The 20,169-nt window shown below is 47.5% G+C and overlaps 2 long non-coding RNA genes across 2 annotated transcripts; one reads left to right on the forward strand and one right to left on the reverse strand.

The window, feature by feature from the left end:
- Positions 1-1,505: 1,505 nt before the first annotated feature.
- LOC148214439 (uncharacterized) lies at positions 1,506-9,067 on the reverse strand. Its single transcript, XR_015798100.1, has 5 exons — positions 7,872-9,067; positions 7,072-7,283; positions 6,709-6,874; positions 4,424-4,671; positions 1,506-3,608 (listed from the first exon to the last, which is right to left on the reverse strand). It is a non-coding gene; the product is annotated as an uncharacterized LOC148214439 (long non-coding RNA).
- A 2,601-nt stretch (positions 9,068-11,668) lies between these two features.
- LOC112542186 (uncharacterized) lies at positions 11,669-18,634 on the forward strand. The gene is made up of 4 exons (XR_015798095.1): positions 11,669-11,779; positions 15,003-15,051; positions 16,193-16,277; positions 17,030-18,634. It is a non-coding gene; the product is annotated as an uncharacterized LOC112542186 (long non-coding RNA).
- Positions 18,635-20,169: the final 1,535 nt, after the last annotated feature.

Consider the following 20,169-nt stretch of genomic DNA (forward strand, 5'->3'; position numbering starts at 1 on the left):
ATATTCCACGCACTGTGGTTTTGCTGGTCCTAAACAAAATTAAGTAAACGAACATGCTTCCAGATACATGCATCATACTGTACGCTAACAGAGAACCCAGCGATAACTCTGCGGCCTTATATCTGATCCATTTGTATTCCTGTGGCCACAAGAGGGCACAGAATAAGTTGAAAAAAGCTTTAGACATCTACCATAATGTGTTCTGGTTTGAGAAAGCTGCCACCAGAACAAATCTGTTTGTACCTAGGGAACCATAAAAATAGTTGCGTTTGCAGTCAAAAGTCTTAATGCAGTGAACCCTCTGGAAACAGCCTCAGGGATATTGTGGTTGTTGCAACTGTTTCTCTTACTTGTGGGGTGTACTATATGAGTTTGACTGGCCTGATGTATAATCAGATCGAACACTAGAATTGCAGAGAACTCTTTCCAAGGAGAAGCAGAACGTTTTATCTGTGGTCCCTCCTGTGGTGCGTTTGGTTGGATAGTTTTAGTTGGAACTTCAAAGCTGGAGTGAGTGAGTGAGTGAGTGAGTGAGTGAGTGAGTGAGTGATTACATGCCTTCAGGTCATTGTCGACTCTTAGTGACCATATAGGTAGATTTTCCTCCATGATGACCTGTCCCTAACCTGGTCTTTCAGGTCTTCCCACAGTGCATCCATTGGCACTGTAATGTTCATCTACCTTCAGCTGGTCATCCTCTTCTCTCTCCTTCCACCTTTCCAGCATCACAGCCTTCTCCAGAGAGGTGGGTCTTCACATGATGTGTCCAAAGTAGGATAATTTGAGCCTGGTCATTGGTGCCTCGAGAGAGACCTCTGGGTTGATTTGTTTGATGATCCATTCAATGATGATTTTCTCAGCTCTCCAAGGTATTCTTAGGAGTCTTCTCCAACACCAACGTTCAATAGTGTCAATACTCTTCCTATTCTGCTTCTTCAAAGTCCATCTCTCACTTCCATAAAATGCAAGAGAATTACAGTTTCAGTGGAAAACTCAAAATAACGAGGTCCACTCTGACTTTGATATTTCCAATTCTGCTTGGCACCAAAGGACAATAAGCTTGATAGAGATGGCCATCTTCATGTCATTGCATCATTACTGAAATCTCCACCACCAGATTTCATCTCTCCCCCCATCCTGTTTTCTTTATACTAACATTTGTGTATATTTGGGGGCCCCCTCCTCCAAGCGCACACAGTGTTATTTGTAGAACCTACAGAGGTTTGGCAAACAATTCTTCCTGATCTAAGTCACGTTTGCAAAGATGCGTCTGTGTTGGGTGTTACTTTTTCTACAGGGAAGCTGCTTTGCAAAATTCAGATGAAGCTGAATCCCAAATAGGACACGTCGGTTTTGTTCGAAAGCGCACAAGCCCATTTGCATTCAAATGGAAACTCCGTGACTTCTGCCCCGTCCCCATTCTGCAGGCTAATAAACCTCCAAGCCAGGGACCCACGCGTTGTTCGTGCCAGCTGTAATGGAGAGCCCTCTTCCCCTGCACCTCATTCTTCAGGTATGTTGCATGTCCAACGCAGAAACCAGGCAGGCTTTTCCAGAGCTGTCCTGCTCCAGAAATGATTCCCGTGCAGGCTTACCCACAGCGGGACCGACGCTAAATTGGGAGCAACTGTACCACAGCATCTTGGGCGTAGAGCTCGCCCAAGTCAGCAATTTTATCTTGGATGATTCATGCTTTTTCCAGCCATGGCCTTTCCTCTTTCTCGCTCTCTCCCGCGCTGCAGACACAGGTCCATCTGTTCAGGATTCTCCCCTTCGGAGGAAGTCCATAATTGCATGCGTGTGATAATAAGGCTGGAGTTACAGAAACTGGAAGCTGAAAGCCCGCCAGTGGACTCCACCACTACTCCCTCCAGTGGCTTCGTCCTGCACTGCTGCCATTCCTATGGAAGGCCCCCGATTTGCGCAGGATTTCGCTGTGATGTAATTTCTGACCAGGCCATTGAAAATAGAAGGGTCAGGTTAAAGAAAAACAAATATCAAAGAGGAGCCCAAACAACCATTGCCGATAGACAAGCCATGAACAGGGTGGCATTAGCAAAGCGAGCGGTTAAACGCAGGAAGTGGGTTGTGGACAACAGTTACGTCACAGCTGGTGGAGCTATTTTTACTCTCCTGGGTAATTTTAAACTCAGAGAAAAAGGTAACCAGGAGAACGAAGAGGGTTTTTAAGGGACGGGGGACGCGGTAGAAGGTATTCGACCAGAGGGTTCCTTGCTTCAGGGAGAAACGTGTAGGTGTTTGCAAGCACGTGGCGATTAAGGAAATGGTGGAAATGAAATGGCGAAAGTCATCCAGATGCATTAGGTTAGAAACAGTGGACCTCTGGATGCAGCATCCTTAAAGAAGTCTAGGTGGAAACTATGAGGGGACTGGAAATGCCTGTTGTAACTGGGGGAGCAAGTTTCTGCTTTAGAAGTCTGGGGGGGAGAATGGCCCTCCTTTGCTTAGCGAGCACCTGCTTTGCCTGTGTGTGTCCTCCCACCGGCAGACAAGCAACTTCCACTTCAGCAACGCAGGTCCCCATTTCCAGCAGCAGAAAATGCGCCATGGACTGATCCGGAGGGTGACCAATACCTCAGCCCCTTGCCTTCTTTATCGATCGCTGGCGAGTTTGTCCACACAGCTCCGGCCCAGCAAGGGGAAATCTAGTTATGGTCTGAAAGTAAACAGCTGGCGTCCAATCTGTCACTATCCAAATCCGTCCACTTTGCAAACGCTGCCCCCTGACCGGCTGCTTTTAAATCTTTTGCTTTCTAGGGCAAGATTCCACTCCCTGTGAATTGAGCTCAGCTGCCAACAGTTAACCATGAATAAAAGTAACTAACATAGGCATGTCCTGATCCGAGGCTTCCCTCCGTGCCATTTAGTTTTTAGAAACCCAGCTAAGGTGAAAGGATGGGAAACTTGGAGAATCACCCCAGGATTTGAATTTGAGAGCGGGCTGGGAATCAGATCTAGGCAGGATTCTGTGCAGGGGAAATAAGATTTAAACAATCTTGCCGGGAAGAATTTCACCACGGAAATCATTCTGAGAACATGTCAGTGCTGAGCCTCATCACCTGGCTAATATGGTAGTCTCTCATTTCACGTTTATTTCCCGAAAGAACACGCTAAATCTGGCTAGTTGTAAACTTGGTTAGTTATTTCTGTATCTTCCTGTGCTGTAGAAAACCAAACTTTCAAGTTGGTTTATAGTTCAATATGAATGTAGCAGCCCCCCAAACTGGATTAACTGATTAAAGAATGCTTCAGAGTATGGTGTGCACACAGATGGAGAGAATAAGAAGCTGAATTAAACAAGAGACCTTCCAGAATAAAGTTATACACAACTCACTCCCTCTCTCTCTCTCCCCCCCCCCATTTTCTTTGTGCATTTTGAAGTTTCTTTTGAGTTAAACTGAGATTTAAGAGGGCAACGCTGATTTTTCTGAATTCAGTTCAGAGGGCTTTGATCAGGAAAGCAGGACATTCTTGCCCTGTTCCTCTTTTGCACATCCCTTGGTGTAGCGTTTACCAAAGCAGAAAAGAAAGGAGAACAGATTTCTGAGCAAGAAACTTAAGGCCTACTCCTGAGCAGCGCTGGAGACCTGGAACCAAGAAGAAAGAGAGAAGCTGGTTGAAGTTTATTGGTACACCCTCTGTATAAATTGCATGATCCTCCCCGTTGTTTCGCCCTACCATATTAGTAACTAATCATAATAGTTTGCCGATCCGTTGCTGATAATGGCTGCTCCTATCCAGTTCCCAGGCTAAAAATTTTCAGATGTGTAGGTTGCAGACTCGGGTGATGCTAGGGCATTTTCTTCCCAAGAAGCCCACCTCCCAGTGGACATGCCAGCCATCTCCCACTTCACCCAAATAAAGATCCTTTGGCATCAGCGGCTAAGGGCTGGTAACCCTATTGTATGTATTCAGGGCCTTGGGAAAGACGAGCTGTTGTATTATAGATGAGGACTTGCAGAAAGTAGTTTCTTGCCTCATTTTTCCCTACCCCTCTTGGGTGCAGGTCAAAAGTTTAGCTACTAAAGAAAAAATAAAAACACACACACACACCACAGTATTTTTGGCTGCGTTCACCACTGTCTCCAGAGGTTTGCATTCATAATAAATATAAATATAGATTTCTATGGGCTCACAGCTGGTGCAGAAGTCAAAGTTGACTGGGTCTGGAGTCCAGAGGAAAGCAGATCTCCCCGGGGGAAAATAAACTGCAACACTGAACTTAAAAAGTAATTATCACGTTAAGAGCTCAGAGTCTGTCCAGGATGCCTTTGTCTTCTGATTCATGTTTTTCCCTCCTCAAGTCAGGCTGCAATTGGGGGATTTTTAAAACGATGGGATGAAGAAGGAACATTTTGCCCTTAAACAGACCCAGGGCAGGAAATATTTTTCTGGCTCTTACCTGAAAAAACTGCTTAGTAGGATTAGAATAAAAGTGAAACTTCTTGTCCACCATTCATTTCTGTATCAAATGGGTTCTTTCGTGTTGTTTTCACAGCATCGCTCATCCATCGTTGACGTGTCATAGTAGAAATGGCCTGTCCTCATTACTGTTACATTGGCCTAGTGATGGGATGATGATGCTAGAAGGCCCTGTCTGTAGCCAGCGCGGAAATGAACTCGGTCTTAGAGCAGCAGGTCCAAGTCTACCTATTCCTCAATAAGGAGGTGGAACAAAAAAGGCGGTTGGGCCCCAGACAAATTAGTATTTCATTTAAGCTCAATACATCTTACATAGATGAGCTTGTGCCAAAATAAATGTGTTAATCTTTGAATTACCATAAGACACTTTGTTATAATTTGAAAGCTACTTTGGCGTGGAGGGGAAGCTGCTGGCCCAGAAACCAGGAGACGGGAAGTTCTAGGGCCCCCTTCGGCACAAAAGCCGCCTGCCTCAGCCCAACCCACCTTACAGGGTTGTTGTGGGGAAAATAGGAGGCAGGAATATCAGGTATGTTCGCCGCCTTGAGTTCACCAAATATTTTTTAAAAAGTGGGATAAAAATCTAATAATAATAAATAATAACGATTGGTTAGCTAGCATAATTTAAAATAAAACATTAATAAATAAACTAAATGCACCCACACATTATATTAAGCAAGCGCTGGAATTAACCTCTGCGCTGGTAGAATATGTTACATTCCAGAAAAATTTGGGGAAAATCTACCAGCAAATAGTGAATAACGCAGGAGGAGACCTTGTCCGTTAATTTTGCAAAGGGGATCGTAAAACAAAGTACCATAACCGAAAGGCAGAGACCTAAAATTCAGATCGCTATGACACGGGTAAACGATTATTTTGTTCTGTTTCGGCGAGGGGTCTGTGCGGAGTGGCTAATTTTTGAAACAGCAAAGAGGGAGGCAGGCAGTGAAACAGGCAAATAACGTGCAACCCACAGAGGCAGCAGGTGCAGAAAATTGCACCGTTGCAAACACGCAAGCGCAAAAGCGCGCTCTTGCCGGGCAGGGGGACTGAAATTAGGTGAAGCTGCCCAGAAACATTCTTTCGCCTTAATTCATGTTAATTCCTCTAAGGCAAAGTTTGAATTCTTCCAAAGCAGGAAGATCACAGCCTCAACAGTCAGCAGGAAGTTGTTCCTTTACTCAGTTTCATGTTTAGCTAAATAACATCTTCCTCTTTTTTTTTTTTGGGTCTTCTTTCCCTCCCTCTCGTTTGACTGCAGAAAGAAAAACAACTGGGCTGCTGCACCTCTTGAAGAAGGAAGTTGAAGACCGGAGTCACCGAGGTCTGGCTCTGCTGGCCTGACAGACGGACAATCGGCCACCCGTGCCTTAAAGCAGTCCTCCCTGTCGGGGGGTGAAAAATCAGGGCTGGCCCACAGAATTTGCACAGCTCGCTTCTGGGAAGGCAAGTTCCTTATTTTCGCCGATCAGGAAAAAAGTCGTTCACACCACCATGCCTCGCCAAACAGTTTTTGTTACTCCTTCCACTCTCCCCCCCCCGCCACCCCCCAATTTATACTCTGAAGCTGTTAGGAAAGGAAGCCACCTTCAGCAGTTGCCTCCCCAGCTTCTTAGATTTCAGTATTTCACACATGATCACGGAGATGTTGGCAACGCTGTCCAGACAAGGGCACTGGGGCTACCTTTAAAATGTAGCATAGGATATCAACGGTGCAGCTGCGATCTTAGCGGCCTGCAGCATGTGTGAGTCAGTTTGCTGGTCTCGACCAGGGCAAGATTAGCAGCGTTTGCCTTTCAGTCTGGCTTCTCTGGGTCTTCTTGCTGCATGCCCATGAGGGAGGGCCCTGGTCAGATGTCGTCCTAAGCAGATCAGCCCCTTTGGCATCCTTAAATCAGAATTCTAGAGTCTAGCGGCATCTTTTCAGATGTTCTCAGAAGCATAAACTAATGCCTTCAAAAAAAAATGTTAGTCTTATCAGACTCCTTCTGATTTTTGGCTCTCATAGACCAGTGTTTCTCAAGCTCAGCAATTTGAAGATGTGTGGACTTCAACTCCCAGAATTCCCCTGGGGAATTCTGGGAGTTGAAGTCCACACATCTTCAAGTTGCTGAGCTTGAGAAAACGAACCTGGCTGTCCTCCTACAAATGTGACATCTTCAGTATCTCTGCAGAAATTGGTCTGTGCTAGTTTGAGAACTGCAGGGAGAACGCAGAGGGAATCTGGGCATTTGCACACACTTTAGGCCCAGGCAAACACACTACCTGGTTAACTTGCACAGGTGTTTCTTCAGGGAGGGGACTCATACCCGCCGGCCGTCTTGGATCTTACGGGACAGGCAGAGACGGCTGAAAAGAGGCGGTCCCACGAATCACCAGGCCCTAAGCCACAAAGGGCTTTCAAGGTGACCATCAGCACCTTGAATTACACCTAGAAGGCAAATTGACAACTGGTATTATTGCTACCTGAAAAGCGTGGCTCAATCTTACAACTTGTCTCCCTGAAGATTTGCTTTTGTGCTTGGTCTGCCATGGCCAATGTGTCTCTTCCACCTGTTCGTAAACCGCAAGGCTCCCGGTGTTTTCCTCCAAAGAAAACAGACCCTTTGCTGAGTCCACTGAACTTACGAGCACCAAGTGAGAGGATGGTGGGAATCAGTGGAGGGAAAGTGGAAGCCTTTCTTTCCAGGGATCTGGGGCACGCTCTGAGTTTTGTACATGTGGAGTCACAGTCAAGCCATACACTGCATCAGGGACACCAAGCCGGGGAGAAACGCTGGCCTGGGACGCGGAGGAGGGAAGCCGAGATGCCAACAAGTGGCCCTGTTGTGCAGGATTGCCTGGGAAAGAAGGCAGAATGAGGTGTGACCAATTGCAATGACAAGGTTTTGCTGGCAGGCCCTTCAGCCTGTAATGAAACCCCTTCCGTCTAAGCAGCCTCGTGGCCGTGCTGCTTTCAAGCTGCCGGGCAGAAGGACGGCAACTGCTTCGCCCCCATTTTCCAGGTCCAGGCCAAGAACCAGGAACCCCATAATTAAAGCTGCAATGGGAAAATCTCCAGACTCCGGGAAGGAGTACAGCCCAGTTCCCGTCCGCCACAACGCCACAACCCCAGATGGACAGAGGCTCCCTCAACACACCAACCCATCCTATGGTGGGTTTGGTTTCAGCTTTGGGTAATGTGTCAACCCAGCCATTGTGGTGTGAATCTCGCACTGTTGGAGGCACCAGGCTGGGGAACTCCACAGCTATTTCTCTGGTGGCCTGGGAGGAGAGACTAAGGGACAGCCGAGGGCAACCCCATCACTTTGTCTGGAAGGACTGGACATCTCCACAGGGCAGGCATTTTGCAAACGGGCAAGCCCCTCCCCAGTTGCCATGTGGTGAGAACCCCCACAACACACTTGCAAAATAGCAAATGTGCCTACCGTCTCAAAATAGGTGGACGTCCGAATCCAAGATTTTGTTTTCGACGGAACAATGAGCTGTTTCTCAGGAACCCCTGGGCAGAAACAACGGCTTCTTTCATATGGTGGGCCCTCCACTTCAGCCGCTGCAATTCGTGGTACGCTACTTCTGCTCCTGGAAGCTCCGTTCAACGATTTGTACCGATAGGCATGAACGTCTTCTTGGCCTGTAAGACCCACGTGATGTTAGAGAAGGGTCACGGGGTCGAAAGGTGCAGGGCAGCAAAGTCCTTTAAGGAAGAGTTTTGATCTTGCACACACTGGCATTCCATGTCAAGCGGGGGAGACTGGACCGCCTTCAGTCACGAACATGTCACGATAAAGACACCTAAGAAGGGAAGGGAAGGGAAGGGAAGGGAAGGGAAGTTGCCTTCTACTTTAATTTTACTTTAATAATACTTTCCAATGTGGAGTGCGTTCTCCCCCACCCCTACCCTGCAAATAAGAGAAGTGGGAGGATAGAAATTAAATTCCTTAATTCCACAGGGACGTGTGAGTTCATAAATACAGATAAATGACCAAAACATGAGTGTCATGACCACTGCCCTCTTCCAGAAGACCACCCCAGGTCCTCCTCGAAAGTCTTCCATCTCTTCTCTCTCCACCTCGCTCTGTGTTTGCTGCTTCAGCGTTACTTAGGAGTCAGCCAAGAAGACAATTTGATCTGTAGAAGTGTCATTTGGGACAGAAATACTGCACATGAATGATTAAAATGTCCTCCAGACTCTGAGTGTGTGCACGCCTGTACACATGAGCATTTTCATCTCTCATTCACTTTTTAAATTCACAATCAGATTTGCCTTGGTGGATCTTTCTTTCTACCTCTGTATGGTCGTCAGAATCATTATAATTAGTTTGTTTTGCAGAAGAAATAACAGCTTAAACACCAGGCTGGAGATGGAAGGAAGCGAGACAGACAGCAAATACCGCTGAAGTTTCTCTGGGTTTTTTAGTCTCCTGAATTCTTGGTTTTTCATACAAGAGAGGGGGGCTGAAATGCTCTGGAAAGTGTGTGCAAAAAGCAACGACTAAGACAGAAATCCCCCTGCAGCCTTACTGTTCTTCGCCTTTTCAACCAGCATCTTGGCTGGGGGCAATGGGAATTGTAGTGCTGCGTATTTAGAGAACATTAGGTTGAGGGAGTGTTTCTCAACCTTGGCCGCTTTCAGACGGGCGGACTTCAACTCCCAGAATTCCCCAGCCAGCTTTGCTTTGCTGGCTGGGGAATTCTGGGAGTTGAAGTCCGCCCGTCTGAAAGCGGCCAAGGTTGAGAAACACTGGGTTGAGGAAATGCTGGTCACACAACAGCACATTTGGTGATAAGGAACCTGGCTGCAGCACCATGAAATGTTGAGAAACCCGTCTGCAGAGCGACAAACCAGGTCCCAACAGCTCTGATGAGGGTGCTTGCCCCATAATGGAGTGCCCCCAAATGGGGCAGCCCTCAGGGGCAGGCATCCCGCGTGCGCCAGCTCCTAATTTCATCTGCTCTCCTCCTCTGTCGGGAGGCAGATGTTCCTCGTGACGTGGCTGGAGGCTCCGTTGGAAACCGCTCTGGGCTTTTTTTACAACCGCCACATACAGACGTCGTCTTTCCATCCACGAAGACACAGGACTCCTCTCCTCAAGCCAGAGCAGGTGAGGGGAGCTGAGATGGCAGCCGAAGGCATTTGCACACACCTAAGTCATGTTTTCAAAAAGCTGCACTTCTCTTTATCGCCCGCAGCTCATGGCCTGCCCCTCCCAGGCATCTCTTGAAGATTAGCATTATCTCACTGCTCCAATGTGAAAGTTTCCTTTGGGGCTTGTGCCACAGGCATTATGTCGACACACCACTCCTGCCCCCGAGGAGGTGGCTTTTGTGGCTCTTTTTATACACACACACCACAATAAAAACAAGGACACAAACTAATCTCGGTATCTTGAGCGGCCCAGGTCCGTCCGCTTATGCGTTTTGCTTCATGCTCACGATGCAGAGGTGGCGAGCAGGCACACAGATCCCTGGCAGCCTTCTGGCATCGTGGGCACGTAGGAGACATCCGATGCCAGTTTCTCGCCCGCGTCCTTCGGTTCTCAGGTGGAACCTCACCAGCCTATTGGCTTGCAACATCTACAGCACCTCAAAGTATCCAAAAGCTGGTCTGTGGAGATACAGAGGCAGCCATTAAAAAGTCCCTTACGGTGGTAAACATCCCAAACTTCTTGCCAAATCCAAAAGTCACAGCTCTTTCAAGTCAAGCCCAGCTCATAGTGACCTTATGGACATTCTCGTTCCAGGATATTTTTTGAACTTCCAGGTTAGAGCCCAGGGACCTCCCGGTGGTTCCCAATCCAATTACTAACTTGCTCAGCAATTGTGAGGTCAGCCAAGGTTGCCCAGATGCCAACTTATCAGCATATTATCCACCCCCACCCAATTCTGGGAGTTGAAGTCCACCCCCGGGGAAAGGCAACTATACTTTTTAGGTTTAAAGTTCTGAAACAATTTCTGGCATGGAACAGTAACACGACTACTGTTTTCAGGGTTTATAATTAAGTCATTTATTTATTTTTAACCAGGGATATTTTATTTATGTTGCCCCCAAGGAGGTGGCTCTTTTTATACAGCATTACTGTAAACCACTAAGAGTCGTCTGACCTTAGCAGCCAATCAATCCATCCATCCATCCATCCATCCGTCAATCAATCTGGATGCTCTTTTACGGATACCTAAAATCCCCTTTCCCCCATTCAACTGAGGATTTACTCCAAAATAAAAACCCTCTGGACTTTCGCTTGAGAAGGGCCATTCTTTAAAGTTCACCACCATCAACCACCCTGTACTGAATGCGCCCCACGGATCTGTAAGGCTCAAAACCATCCTCCGTCTCCAGCAGAAATTCTGATCGTGCCCACACAGGAAGGTGGGAGTTGTCGTCCAACACATCTGGAGCCAGACTGGGGAAAACAGCTGTGGCAGATATTCTACAGAGACGGAGAAGGAAGAGCAGCACAGCCATGTGGAAGAAGCCAGCAAGATGCAGGGAGGCTGCGGGGGGGGGGGGGCAGGGGGTCCGCAGGGCGTGGGGGTGGCCGTATGGTCATCCTCGCAACCAGCGGAGCTTCCACTGCACCGTCATGGACGCCATCTTGACTTTTTTGACCATTCCCCGCGGTCGCCGCCGGAAAGGCGCAAGAGAGACGAGGCACGAGCCCCGGTTTCAGGCTCGGCCGGCCACGAACCCCGGACCTTCCCTTTCTCCCGACCGCGGCCCAGCCGGCCCTCCCGGGACGCCCCGGACTTCTCCTGCCAGAAGACGGAAGCGGCTTCCCCTCGCCAGCCCGGGCTCTCCGGATGGTGTCCCATCCCAGCCTTTCCCGATCTGTCCCGGCCAGAATCTGCCCGCGAAGCCCGCGGGGAAACCCTGCGGAGGGCGGACGGGGCGCCCGCCGGGCCCTCCCGGCCCCCGCGGGAGGCTCCGCACTCAGCCCTCCGCCCCCGGGGCGCTGCGACGCGCTTCCCTCCCTTCCCCTCCCCTCCCCTCCCCTTCCCCGCAGCTTCTGGGCGCGGCGGGCCAGTTCCCCCGCGCAGCCGAAGGACTGGCGGGCCCGCCCCGCGTCGCGGCCCCGGCCCCGGCTGCCCCGGGCGCCCGCGCAGCCCGCGCGCAAACTCCCCCGCGCCCAGGCGAGCGCAGCGGCGGGGTGCGCGCGGGCCCGGCCCCCTCCCCGCGGGGGCCGCCGCGCGCCCCTCCCGGCCCCGCCCCCGGGCCTGGGCGGTTCCTGCCCGCCGCCCCCCCTCCCCGGCCCCCCTCCCAGCAGCCTTTGCACGCGCTACAATGAAATTTGCAAAGTTTTTTCGATTTCGGCGCCATTTTCGAGTGGACTCGGAGGTGAGGAGGGAGGGCGGGGAAAAGAAGGGCGCCCCGGGCCGGGGGGGCCGCGGGGGGAGCCCTAAAAATCGCCAAAAAATCCCTAAAAATCCCCCCAGGCCGGGGCGGCCCCGGGAGAGCCGCGGAAGGGCCGGGCGAGCGGCGCAGCAGCGCCTGGGCGGGGGAGGAGGGCGGGGGAGGGGAGGGGGGAGGAGGCGGCGCGCGGGGGGGCGCGCACCGGCCACCCCCCTTCTCCCCCCGCGGCGCCACCGGGGGCCGCCCCTCACCGGGGAGCCTGGCTCCAAAATGGGGCCGCCCGGAGCGGTTTCCTCCTCCCGTCAAAGTGGCCAAACTTTTCTCGCGGCGCGGGGGGGCCGGACGCGGCCGCTCCCCCCGCCTTCTCCCCGGGGGGCGGCGGGGGGCGCGCCAGGCGGGCAGGGAGCGGGCCCTCGCGCTGGCACGGCGGGGGGCGCGCGGCGGCGGCGGGGCGGGGAGGGCGGGGAGGGGCGGCCGCTGCCCTTCCGCGGGCGCGATGCCGCCCCGCATCCTCTCCCGCGGGCAGGGCCGGGCCGGGCCGGCGGCGCAGCGGCCGCCGCCCCCCCCGCGTCCCCTCGCTCCGCTCTTCCTCTGCGCGCTACTTTTTAGCTAAATATGGATACAGCGAGGAAGCGCCCGGCCGTGCGGCGCCCGCGAGCGGAGGAAGATCCGCGCCGGCAGCCCCTCCGGGCGGCGGGCGCGCGCTCGCAGCCCCCCCGGAGCCCTGCCGCCCCCCCGGGGAGCTTTCCGTTTCCCTCCGCGAGGGAGAGACGCGAGTGGCTCCGGCGCTGGGCGGGCTCCGCGTCGCCGGTCTTCCCTTTCGACTCCCCCCCCCCAAAAAGGCAGACGCGGGAGGGGGAGGGGGAGGGGGAGGGGAGGCTCCTCAAGCGGCAGGAGCAGAACCTGGTCAGGTCGGTGGAACTGGGAGCCTCCGCTTCTGTTTTGCATTTCCTTCGCTCCCCCTCCACCCCCCCCGGCGAAGGGCTGCCAAGGTTACAGACCTTTCCAACAGTGGCCGGCAGAGCAAGAGTTAAAACGATGCCCCGCGGAATTTTTCCTCCAAGGGAAATTAGTTGCACCAAAAATATTACTTCTCCCCCCCCAAGTTTCTATCGAAGCAAAAGTGAATGAAAAAAAATTTCAGTTGCCTTAAGGTATTGGAGTAACATTTAGAAAGAAACTGCATTGCTGGAGCCAGTGAGAAGAAAGTTTCATTTCACTTTTTCTTTACGTATGTAAAATAATAAAAAGAGCTTTTGAAATACAAAATACAACGATTTTTGTGGGCCCCTGTTTTGGCAATAAATTTAACAAACGGTTGTTTGAATTCAAAATGGCCTGTTTTAAATGGAAACATAGAAATTTGTTTCAGACTTTATAACAGGAATAACCAAGAGCTGCACTAAAAATTGTGAGGTGTAGGATGCTCACAACAAATCCTATTTTTTACATTAAAAGTCCATCGTTCTAATGAAAAAAATACCTAGCACACATGTGTAAATGAATAATTTTTACAGTGTGTAAGTAATTTAAAAAAAAAATAAACAATTGTAGAAATTATTTTGCCATATATTATACTTTATTTCTGACAATATGGTTTATTTTACAACAATGAATTGAAATGTAATTTAAGAAACTGACTAAAATAATGGTACCATGAACCAGTATAAACCTGGTAGACTTTTTAAATTGCAGGATTAATTTTTAAAAATATTTCTATGTATCCCTTCTAATTAAGCCTAATTTAGATTATTTTAAAAAATTGATCCTGCACATTAAGTTTGCTACAACTTTAAAATGTTTTTGCAAAAAGGTCAGTTGTATATTTCCAAACACTAATTTTTATTCAATAATTGAAAAAGTACTTTTCAAAAAGTACCGTGGGTGAAATGTACAAGGTCCCAGATGAATCTAAAATTTACTAAAGTTTCGAACCGTTTGGACTTTTTTATATACATAAAATCAATATAACCCTTCTATTTTGCTATACCTTTACTACTGGTATTTTTATACAGGAAGTGTAAAAGTATTTTGACGGACATACGAACTTCTACATAATACGTTGAGTGCATGAATATAATACGGCTGGTGATATAAACTGCATTGCCCTCTTTTAACCATATGCAAGCAACAGCTAGAAGAATTTTCAGGGGCTGCTGAGGAATTTTTTTTCCCTCTCTGCAGAGCTTAAGAAAAGGCTATGAAGTGTGCAGGGAGGGGGGAAACCTCTTTTGTAGCTGTGGCGGGGTGTGTGTGCAGGGGAGCATCAAAGAGATAGATTAGTGTCAGTTTTTGTTTAATTGTGCAGTAATGTGGGGTGGGGAAGAAAACTGACTGCCTTTTTGAAATCCTTTCCCAAGTAATAAAGTTTCTGGTCGAAAAGCGCAGAAAAGGTGCGACAGAACTTAAAAAGACAATTAATCTGCTCTGTGTGTGCGTGTGTGCACGCATGTATGTGCTCGCATGCAGCTCACATTAAATGAATGCTGATCCTGGACAGATTTCTTACTTCTCTACCTCTTGGTTTTAACAAATGATGTTTTTAAGAGTTTGGTTTTGAGTCTGCAATGTAGACTTTACATCTAGAGGAGGCGACACTACTCAAATGGAAAAGCTCTAGGGAGTTAGATATTGTTCTTCGTCAGCACTTTTGAAGGAAAAGTTTTACTGGCATTCTAACATACAGTATATGGAGGTCTTGAATTCCCTTGTGTTCTCCTTTAAAAAAGTAATAAAATTTCCTCGCATAGACAAGGAGAACATAAGTTCTTCCTCTATGCAAAAGTTTAAGAGCTGTGTAACAAGGATTTTAGGCTAATAGGAGAGTTTGGATATCAACTTATCAATATGTTAATCCTGGTCGGTTTTTAAATTATCTTTTATGGGGGGGGGGAATGGAGGAAGGATACGTGTGTGATTTAAATGGAGTGACGATGAACTAAAATGTGGGTGTGTTTTGGATAATAAGTTGCATTTTAAAAAGTTATTTATGGCCATTCGTAGCAGTTTGCTTTCTGTGTTTAAGCTGATGGTGCATTGAGAACACATTACGATATTGTTTGTTTATATTTCTTTTGAAAGGTGCTATCTTGCCTTAGCCTACATTGAAAAAATATAACAAAGAGTTTGTTTTTAAATTTGACTGGGGGTGAGGGTGATGGACAGCAAGTGGGTGTCGTCTTCTAAATTCTTTTATTTCTGGTTGTAGGTCAGGCAGATTATTTCAAGAGATTTTTTTCAAAAAGAGGGTGACTTTGGTAAGTTCACTCAAAATTAATAATTCTTTCTTTTACTGCTTACTTCCCACATATGACTGGTTTGGGCTAGCCTTTTAATGGAGGTGTAAAAATGTGCAATCTTTGTATGTGGAAGAAATAGGAAAGGTGAAACGTTTCATTAATAAAATTATTATTTTTTAATTCATGCTGAAATAGGCAACTAGGGGACAATTCAGCACCAGGACCTTACACAGCTCAATAGGGTTTCTCTTGGAAAGAGTTTCACTGCTTAGCATTTCTGCCCAGCTCCTATCACCCCAAGTCATGCATTTTTTTCAGTGTTAGTTTTGTGTGAGCTATTGCAGTTTGAAAATAATGTTTGTGGCTTAGCATATTAGCACAGACTCAGCCAGTTGTGGTTTATTCAGTAAGCCATACTTAAATAAACCATATTTCGCATGTGTGAATCCAGTCTGTCTGTCTGGTTAATGCCCTGTATATCTGTCTGCTTCCTCTCACGTGTGTATGTGTGCACATTTGCATCTGTAATAGATTTCCAAAAGTGTAAGCCACTTTAGACATTGGTTTACTCATTCATAAGGCCAAGATTCGACACAGGAGTTAGAAATGTCACTTAATCCAAGCAAGAATCTTTTTATAATGATCATCCACACCCCAAAATGGGATTAAGTGGTGTCCCTTCTGAGATGCAGGCTATGTTGGTTTCAATTTGTTATGTATCTGTGTAGCTCCTTCTTTGCTTATTGCAAATAAACTCACAGACAAGCCACAAACTTCACAAAACTCAAGTTTCACTCTGCTAAAAGGGAGTTATTAAAATGCTGGTTGGACGAGGGCTGCAAGTAGGATGTGATAACTTGTGCCTCGCAAAGTGGGGCCTCCGACACACACAGGGAGATTTCTTTCTTTCTAGATGATGATGGTGTACTTTTTGCTACAGTGTTCTGGAGAAGGGTGAATTGGAAGATGCCCCCTCCTTGCTTGAGGGATTGCTCAGCAGCCAAAGTGTGCAGCCTGGCTGAAGGGCCAAAGGGTGCCAGCCCTCTTCCGTATTCTTTGAAGGCGATCTGACTTCACCCTATTCTATTTCCACATATGACTTTCTTCAACCCTTCCATTGATTTCCTCTGTTTTTTGTTTTGTTTTGTTTTAATTTCAGGCACAGGTTCTGCACATTAGCTGCATCTCCACTAGGGAAGAAGAACATCGGGCAGACTTGGTGTGCAGAATGGCAGCATTTGGGGGTATGTTGTTGTTTCCCCCTGCTAGATTAACGGAGGGGGGAGGGAGGGAGGCCGACACGTGTCCAGTTAATTTCATTGTCTGTGGAGGTAAAAGAATGTGCAGGCCTGCCATTTGGTGACTGCAGTTTCCATAGAGGCCTGGCCTGCTGGCTGTTAGCAATGTCCTCCTTGCTACAGCCAGAACGTTGTGTCTTCTTTCACACAGAACTCTTCTCTAGCTCCTACCTTGGTCAAGTGTAGTAGCCAAAACGAAGATGGGTCTCTGCATCTCGAGAAGTTAGTCTGTTTCTTGAGCCGTTAGACAGTCCGTAACCCTAGTGACTTGCCCATCTTCAGTTTAGTCCAATAGCTTCAACGTGCCGTTGATATAAATGATAGAGAGTTATTCTCATGGCTGAGTCTTCCATGGACTCTAATGGGGCTTCAGAAGAAGGTTCAGCTCTGGCTGGAATTTGGCTCCAGATCATAGTTCCAGTAGTCTTGTTTCTGGGTGTGTTACTAAAAAATTAAGGAGGCCACAAAGGAATGGGAGTAATCAGATTCCACATCTCTGAGGGTACAGGTTTTCCCCATGTAACCAGTCTCTGGGGGAGTAGGGTTTTCCCCACTTAAAAATTAGTGCTCACAACTTCCTCTCACAGCCCAAAGGTTCACGAGCCCGGTACAGTTAGTTTTTGCATTCATGACTTTTATCTAAAATATGCCTTAAAGCAGTTAGTAAGACCTATTCTTTGTGGGGTTTGATGTTTTAGTTCCTGTCACAACTGAAGACAGATCTCTCCAAGGAGTCCTCTTTCCATTATTTTTATCCGTCACAGGTAAGTTGACACATGTGAATAAAATGAACAGAGATTTAAAAGAGCCCACTTAGGTTGATTCAGAGCAATGGCTCACCTAGCATGGCGGCTTCTGGCTTAATTGGCGGTAATGTTTAAGTTCCCCACTAGCCTTCTCTCTGCATTTCAAGCCTTCCAGCGAAACTGAGGCATAATCAGTGCCCTGACACGTACTCCTAGAAAAGAACTCTTCGGTTGCTTCTATTAGTTGTTGTGAACAGGAGCTGCTACAAGAACATGGGGCTTGTTGTACCCATGGTGTACCAAGTGGGTAAGGTGGTCTGCGTGTGCCATCTGGTCTCCCTTCAGTTTTTATGGGTTAAATCCTGCTCAACTGTGGCAGCATTTCTCTGCTAAATCTCCACACGGGAAAAAAAAAACTGTCAATGTTGCATGTAGTCCCTACAAATATTCTTTAAAACATACCTGCTTTAAGTAGTGAAAATATGATATATATTGCGGTGGCTGTAAAGATTTCTCAGAGAAGTATGATAAACAAATAAATTCATTGTAATCCAGAATACTTAAAGACAGTTTATTTCACAGGCTACAAAGCCTCATTGGTAGTTGTGATACTATCTACTGGCACTTTATATAACTGCATTTCTAAAGATTTATCTTTTTTTAAAACAAAAACAAAAACAGAATTCAGTGAATTTAGCTTTCTTCTTATCATGTGTTTTAAAAGTCTGCACTGAGACAGTTTGAGTTAATGCAAAGGAAGGGTTATCCAAGTTTATAATGCATTTATATGGGGTGTAGAAGTTGCTTAATTAAAAAAAAACGAATAAAGGATAGTTATGTAGGTCTGGGAATTGTGAGCATTGTGGTTCAACCTATCTGGAAGGCTTTAGGCCAGGGAAGCCTGCAATACATGCTGTAAATATGTGTAGATAAACTAAGAATTATTAAGCAAATCAAATAATTGGAGGGAACAAAACTCCAGGTATATAAAGCACTGAAGTTAACAGTGTCCACAGGACTTATTTAAAAAAAGAATCTGCTAACTCAGTGAATGCTTTTACCATACAAAATACATAGTTGGATAACGGAACCTACAAATAAATGTCTTTGTGACTGACAGCTGCCATTGTGTCTGTGGCGCACGGTAAAAGTATGGGAAAGGTTGATGGAAATCATAGAATATCACTTTCTCAAATTGCTTGATTTTCCAACTGAGATTGTACATGCACATTTGCCCTGGAACAAATTAAACTTTCCCTGAATTGATCACTTGAAATGCACCACTGGCTACTGCTGGAACAGGTGCTGGACGCTGTTTTTAGAGGCGAATACAGGAGTTCTGGCTTGTATTAATATGGGAGGCAGGCATGGAAAAGTCTGAGCTAGCATAAAGCCTTCGAGACGTTGTTTTCCCATCTGATGCCACCAATTCTATCATAGTTTGGGTTCTCCTTGAGTGATTCAGAAGCCAGGAACTAGTCCTCCAAAGTCTTCATGGAGCGCTGATTAATATTCTGTTGCGGCTACTTGTTCAGATGCTAGTCCAAACCCTTTCTCCCTGTATATTTGGAAGTAGGGACGGAAATCCTGCTGAAGTCCTGCTTCTTGGCTCGCTTTGCAGCTCAGCCTCCTTGGGGACACTCACTCCGATGGCCAACCTTGAGGTGGCGTAGCAGCACGACATGGTTTGTAGAGAAAAGAAGATACAGACCGTTCTGGGCTGCCTCATGACCTCAAGGGTTAAGTCCAAGATAGACGATTGTCAGACTCATCCAAGACCATCCCAAACTTTCTCTTAGCTTACCTGGTGAGGTATGTATAAATATGAATTCTTTCAGTGGATTCTCCCTTTAAGCTGCACATTCTGCGTCAAAGAGAATATGGCACATAGACTGTAGCATCTGCCTTAACTTTCCTTCTCCTTTCCTACCCTCAAAAGTGGAACAAATATTGGGAAATTATTTCAGCATCACCTCAACCATGAGGGTCTGATGTATGGGCACAGCAGGGCCTTCTCTTAGTCCAGAATGTTGGGAATGGGATAGAAATGCAAAGAAGAAACCCAGGCTGTCCAAGCTCTAATGGCATTTAAAAGCTGATAGCATCTCTCCTGAACTTTTTCATCCCCAGCAGAACTGAGCCCTGGGTTGCAGGCTTCTGGCAGAATAATACATTTTCTTGGAAGTAGAGCTTTAAGTTCCTTAGAGCTACTCCCAGGTCAGAAGGCATAAGTTTTCAAACTGAATTGTCCCCCAAAATTTAAAAGTCAGCCTCTCTATGAATCTCTTTTCATTGGCACCTTGTTTTCTCGCGCCGGGGGGGGGGGCGCAGAAACGGAAAAGTCTGTCTGCTCTGCTTTAGCAGCACGTAAATACTGGAGTTTAGATGCTCTGCCCTCCAGTATTGCTTTGCTGCTTTAGTCAAGCTGGCACATGCTCCAGGGAATTGCTCTGTGGGGCCTTAAAACAATGCCGAGAGGTTGCTCATTGTCCCGTGGCTTGTAAAACATCTGCCCTCTTGGTGTTTCAGGCGAGGGTTTTAGGATGGGGTGGGGGAGTTGGGATTCTACCCACATAAACCAACAGCCCTCTCCCTGTACTTGAGTAGGAAACATTCTCCCCCAGCATGAGAGTCAGAGGCAGCATCGCCTGAGCTCAAGTCACCTGCATCTTTGAAAAACCAACGGTTTTCTGTTAGGGTTTGTACTTGATGTTCAGGGAACTGTCTTCCCCTGTGAGAGAGTTTAGGGAACTACGCCACGGTGGGCTTGCCAAGACCAGCGAGCAAACTTAGGGCTGCTGATTGTGGGAGGAGAGGCTATGGATATCGTAGCACAGTCCGGCTAAGCTGTTGTCGGCTTTCTTAATCTGCGTGGGTGGGAAGCTGCCTCTGAACCTTCTGTGGAAGAAGGCAATTGAATGTTTGAGGGATCGCCTGGCCTCCAAAGGGCACCCCTGTGCAATTTAGCTGATTGGATTCCTGTATCCTACTAAGCGGTGGCTTATTTCATCAGTGTTTTTGGATAAACCACAATTGGCTGGGTTTATATACTGTGGTGTACAAAAGTCAACGAACCAACCGTCCAGCCATAA

Source organism: Python bivittatus, unplaced genomic scaffold, assembly GCF_059951505.1.
Source record: "Python bivittatus isolate LINGU-HERP-01145 unplaced genomic scaffold, Pbiv_v1 ctg000670_np1212, whole genome shotgun sequence".
Taxonomy (NCBI): Eukaryota; Metazoa; Chordata; class Lepidosauria; order Squamata; family Pythonidae; genus Python; species Python bivittatus.